The following is a 6,408-nucleotide window of genomic DNA, read 5'->3' on the forward strand; positions in this document are numbered from 1 at the left end:
GTTATAACATCTGCTTGGGTTTTTATTGATTGAGTTAAATAAAACTTGAATGCATTTATTTTTATATTTGTATAAGAGTCATGATTTTATCCTTTTTTGGGAGAATTATCTTTTAATGGTTAGTGAGGAGAAACAAGGCTTGAAATATACAAAGGCAGAAGCTAGTCAGATGTATAAAATTCTGAGTGGAGAATTTGGTTCTCAATGATGCTTAGTCATAACAGAAATTTTCTCCTATTAGGAAGTATGTAATGATGCAGCAAATACAACCACAAATGTGCTTTGGAAATGTTAATAAAATTCATATATTTTTTAGAGGGGAGATGTTTGTGTTATGTGCTTTAAAATTTACAGTGATATATGTTCTCAAATTTATAATTTGATGATATATTTCCTAATTCTAAATAAATACAGATGATCCCTGACTTAACAATGGTTTGACTTATGATTTTTGACTTTACAAAGGTAGAAATGTGATAAGCTTTCAGTAGAAATCATACTTTGAATTTTGAATTTTGATCTTTTCCAGGGCTAGTGATATGCTGTACAATATTCTCTCATGTTGGCGAGCAGTGGCAGCAAGTTGCAGCTCCCAGTCAGCCATGCGATCATGAGGGTGAACAACAGTGTATTTGTTGTGTTACATGATTTCACCCAACTGCAGGCTAATGTGAATGTTCTGAGCATGTTTAAGGTAGGCAAGGCTACACTGTGATGTTCAGTAAGTTAGGTGTATTAAATGTGTTTTTGACATATTTTCAACTTACAATGGGTTTATATGGATGAAATCTCATTGTAAATCTAGGAGCATCTGTAATTACTTTCAAATCTAATTTTGTATTTGTAATATTGTGTTCTATTTCTTAGAGGGCATCTAAATGTATAAGCTTTAGGCTCTACAATACCCTCAATCCTCATCCCCACCCAAATCATTTTTTTTTAATGTAGGTTTTAAAAATTTGAATTGGTTATGATCATTGCCCCTTTACATTTTGACTTCCCTCTGTCCCATTTCCCTTTGTTTCCAGTGGCTTTGGAGTAGCAAGCAGCAGGAATAAAAGAAAACCATAGCTAGGTATTGTTTAAAGTGGTAAAAGTAGATTTCATTCAGGACTATTGCAGTAGGGAAAAGAGACCTCAGTATGGAACTGGGGTTCAGTTCTGAATATAGCATGGTCAGGCGGGAGTTTATAGCCAAGGAGCAGGAAGGGAATATGTTGGTGGATGGAAAATTACTATGAGGAAATATCAGAGGTAAAGGGGATACTGGCTAAATTGACCTAAAAGAATTCTTGCTGAAAGCAGAACAGGGTGATCTGACATTACTTGAAGGATGGTGAAGGATGAGAAACCCAATCAGATATCCACAATGATCAGATATGGAGAATGAGGGATCCCAGCTAAATTGACTTTAGCAGGATTCTTGCTAAAATTGGACAATGCAGAAACAAACACATCAGACCAAAAATTGAGACCTGGAATTTCAGGAGAGCCTGAGTAGAGTTTGGTCAAGGAGAGATCTTCGTCATAGATAATGTTAGGAATTCAGCAAAGCAAGTTGATTTGAGAACATATTTAATTTCGGTTAGGTAGGCTATAATGATGTATTTCTCAGTTGCCTTTGTCAAATAAAAAATCCAGACTTGGTAAGGTGGGATTTTACTCAAAACGATTGTTGCTGGTGGGGCAAAGGGACTACTACAATAAGAACTCTCTGTCCATAGATCTGCAGGCCTCTCAAAGATTAGGCAAAAAATGGTTTCTTTCATAGAGAGGAGTAAAAAAGGCTAGAAAGAGCTGTGTATGGAGAAGAGGGATGAAGAATGAATTGAATAGATAGTAGTTGATGAGAGAAGTTCTACTTAGAGGCCAGAGTACTCTTAGGGGGAACTGTATGCTGCCTCGAGCTGACAGTGACCAAAATTCAGAAGCTTGGCGGAACAAGAGAAGCCTAATCGAAGTTTAGGTAACAAGCATTTGGTTCTCATAGATTAGTGGAGACACACAGTTTGGATAATTATTTATGAGACAAAGAATGGAAATTCAAGGAGTCTGCATCTGGCCTTTTTTATAGGTAAACAAGGGGGGCATCCAAGAATCCTATCTAAGTCATATGGGGAAAGGAGGGGATTCTTTATGATAAGCTGTTTCCCAGAACACAAAAGGTGGTTAGATTTATTAACCATCTTTGTTTTCCAGGAGCACAGAAATCAACTGAAATTCAACATTGTCACTTTTGAATGTAATTATTTCTAGATGTCCCAGTGTAAGAATGGTCTCTAGGAGTGCTACCCATAGTACTGACCAACTAGGTATTGCAACAGAAAAATGCAAGGTCAATCCTTAAGAGGCAGAGATAAATTCCCAATAAAAGCAATGAATAGGATTGTTGATAATGCAATTAATTAAGATGAGGGAGTTATAGAAACACATTGAGAAAAATTAATTTTTTGTAGACGTGACATGAAATATTAACATCTCCAATGATAACACTCAATTTCTGATACAACACAAAATAAAATAGTGAGGACACACTGTATAATGAGTGTTGTCAATTTAAAGACTATTAAAAAAGATTAAAGATTCAACAACTGAACAAGAACATTTGAAATGCTCTGAAAGAAACTTATTTGAGATTTTCCTGGATTTGATGACTATCCTAAAGTTTTACATATTACATGAGTTGTGAAGCTGCAAGAAATAATTCTAAACTACCATTATAAAAAACAAATTCTGATTGCTTGGGCTAGAAGGAAGACAGTTATTTTTTCATTCTTTCTATTAAAAATTATATTATAAAATTGTCTGAAGAAGCAATTGAAAGTATTGTGGTCTATTTTAGAATAATGGCTCCAAAGCATCATGCCTCCTTGTTTTCTCATATCTTAGCAAAGTGATTTTGCAGCTTCTGTCACAAGGTGGAATCCATTTTTCCACTCCTAGAATCTGTACTGACCTTGTGACTTGTTTTCACCAATAGAATGCAATGGAATTGACACTACAACTTCTGCCTCACAGCTTCTGTTTGCACTCTTTTGGGCTACTCTTGTCACAAGGTAGGGAAGACCAATCTAGATAATAAGAAACCATGTAGAGAAAGAAGCTCAGCTGACAGCCAGCAGCCAGGCCCCAAACATGTGGATGAAGCCATTTTGGACCCTCTAGCCTTTCTAGCCACTATCTAATTGCAATTGCATGAGTTAGCCTGGGCAAGACTTGCAAGAAACCTACCCAGTCAAGCCAAAGAATCATGAGAAATGATAAATCATTGTTTTAAACCACTAAGTTTTAAAATTGTTTGATAGTAATAGATAACTGATACAGGTATGAAGCAAAAAAAAAAAGCAAATAGTGTGGTAGTATGCCAAGTCATTAATTAATAAAAATGTTAGTTTTTTGATTTGGTGATATAGTGGTACTTATTGGCCTTTAAAATTTCTAAATTTACTGTGACCTCTTTCTCATTCTATATTCACTTTCTAATTCAATTTTGTATTAGTAATTCTTTTTCTTAAAAAGGGACTCCAAATCACTTAAGCCTTAAGCTTCACAAAGCCTGGAGCTAATAGGAAGCCCTCTCTTCCTCTGTTACTATCTTCCCTCCTAGAGCCCTGTCTCCTCATATTTTAAGCTTCCTTCTACTTCTTACCCCAGCTCATTTGAGTCCACCTCCTTCCTGAATAAACCTCTTATTGTAGTCATGTGACCACCAGGGGATAAAAAGCCATAAACAATATCAAATTATAGGCTTCTGGACATCTATGGAATCACTGATGGGAAGTCTAGGATGAGGGAGAAGGATATGAGAGCTCATTGTGGCCTATTCTCAGTGTGTGGTGAGAGGAAGCTGGATACCTTGTAGGTAGGGAAGTACACAGTGGAGATCAGAAGGCAACTATTTCCTCCTACACAGTATGCCAGACTGGAGGCCAAACTCCAGAGTGATGGAAGAGGCTTGGTGTCCCAGTGAGAGAGAGGGGAGGTCTTGGGATATGGGAAATATTCTTCTTCCTAGTTTGGAAGCAGGAATTTGTGAGGGACTTTGTTTTTCTCCGCAGGCTGTGGAGATGGAGCCAAGAACAGGACCAGGTCTTTGTCAGGAGGGTTCTTTTTTGAGGAAGAATGTAGCTGGATAGTGAAGATAAGACAGGCAAGGAACCATGGAGGCAAGTTGGTCATTCTTTGCAGTATAGTATAGAGGTTAAGAACACAGTCTTTGATACCAGACTGACTAGATATAAGTCCCAACTCTTGTTTGACCTTGAGAAAGTTATTTAAGTTTTCTGTGCCTTAGTTTTTTTTCATCTATAAAATTGATATACCAATAATACCTATCTGTTCTGGTTAAACTACCCTAAAATTAGTAGTATAAGATAACCACCATTTTATTATGCTCACGAATTTTGTGGTTCAGGAATTCAAAAAGGGCACAGTGGAGACAGTTTATCTCTGTTCCATGATGTCTGGGGTCTCTACTGGGAAGATGTGAAAGGCTGAGGTAACCTGAAGGGCTGGGGGCTGGGATCATCTAGAGGCTTCTTCACTCACATGTCTAACTCTTAGGTTGGGATAACTGAAGGATGGGATTGCTGGCCAGAGGACTTCTATGCCTGAGAACTGGGTTCCAAGAAGTAGCACCTGGAAGTAAGTGTCTTATGAGAATCAAGCAGAAGCTACGTGGCCTTCTATGACTAGCAAGTGACATAGTATCACTTCTGCTATACTATATTGATTGAAATAGTCCAAAGCCTACCCAGATTTAAGGGTAAGGGACATAGATTCTACTGCTCGATGAGAGGAGTGCCAAAAATTTGAGGAGATCCAGTTTTAAAAACCATCTTACTATCTCATAGGTTAATTGTGAAAATCAAATTAGTTATTATATACAAAGTATCAAGCTTGGTGTGAATGTCATTAGGTGAAAGTTTTTACTATTTGCAGGACAGAGTTCCTCTGAGAAAGGTTTTTGCCAGAGAAGGCAGAGTTGGGGACAATGTTGAAATAATGACCCCAGGTGGGTGTCTGCAGAGACAGAAGCTGAGAACACCTCAAGGGTGGGCTGGCCCAGCTCAGACAGGACCTATTTCCTGAGCTATGACTTCAGGGTCAGCTGTCAGCTGTCCTGCCCAGGGCATATAGAACTCAGATACATTTAGGTCATCAGAAATATAACTCAACACAGCAGGACCCTTATTCTCTTGTAGAGGTGATGTTTCTGCCAGAACCTGCCCCTAAAGAGTGACCCAAATATGTGCCTCAGGCCCCACAAACACAGGCTTCTCTCTGGGAAAGCTGCTTTACTCTGACATTAATTAAAGCCCTAAAATGTTCTGCCAACACCAAATCCCCCTCCATGGGAAACAGTTCTGTATGTGTTTCTACATATTTGGGAGAGCAAAACTCCATCTTTACTTGCAAGCCCCTTTGGGCACATTAGCCTTCTGTTCAGCAGCAGTGACAACAGAGGATATTTAACTCCTCTTCACAAAATGACACACTAAACCCTTGCTACTCTAAGTGTGGTCCATGGACCAGAAGCATTGGCATTACCTAAGAGCTGTGAGAAATGCAGAATCTCAAGCTCCACCCTAGAATTTGCATTTTGCAAGATCTTAGTTTATGCTTCCACATATTAGAGTTTGAGAAAGATAGACTTAAATTACCAGTAGACTCTCACTTCCCCTATTCAAGCCAATTCTTGAATATCATGCCCTATTACTACCATTATCATTACTATTTAAAAGAAAGTACAACGGTGTTTATAGAGAGGGAATGGTGACCTCCCAAGATGGGGCAGGGGAAGTTTTATATTATAGTAAGTTTCTTTGCTGAGTATGAACCAACTTTATTCAGAGTGGGCAAGAAGTAGAGTTAGTTGGACTATAAATTCTGACAGAGTAAAGTAAGCCATGATACTGATGACTTAAGCCCGTAATATATAGTTTCAGGGGAGGTGAGGAGAGAGGCACAGACCAGAGTCAAAATTTATGCATAATTGAAAACATAGGTGGGCTTGATGAATGCTGGTTTCCTTCCTCCTGGGAGATGTCAAAAGCCTGGATTCTGGAAATATGCCTTGCCCTCTCCTTCCCCAGTCTTTAGAGAGACATTGGGGAGTTTTATGTAACATCATTATGGGGAACCTGAGTTTCCTTTGGTAGAATTATAGGAGGAAGGGAGTGGAGGAGAGATGGTTGCTCAGATTCTACAGTGGATATTGGGGGTTTGTGAGAACAGATGAGAGCACTATACCCCCAGGATGGGAGTACCACATGGATCCTAGAGTCCTCAGGCAAATCTAGACACCAGACAAGGAAAGCAAGGCCCATGGTGATACATTGTTTTAGGTCAGTTTCCTTAGAAGCAAAGCCTGTAATTTAAATTTCTCTTTGAGTAATTTGCTGGGGA

This window comes from Pteropus medius, unplaced genomic scaffold (genome assembly GCF_902729225.1).
Source record: "Pteropus medius unplaced genomic scaffold, Ma_sr-lr_union100, whole genome shotgun sequence".
Classification (NCBI taxonomy): Eukaryota; Metazoa; Chordata; class Mammalia; order Chiroptera; family Pteropodidae; genus Pteropus; species Pteropus medius.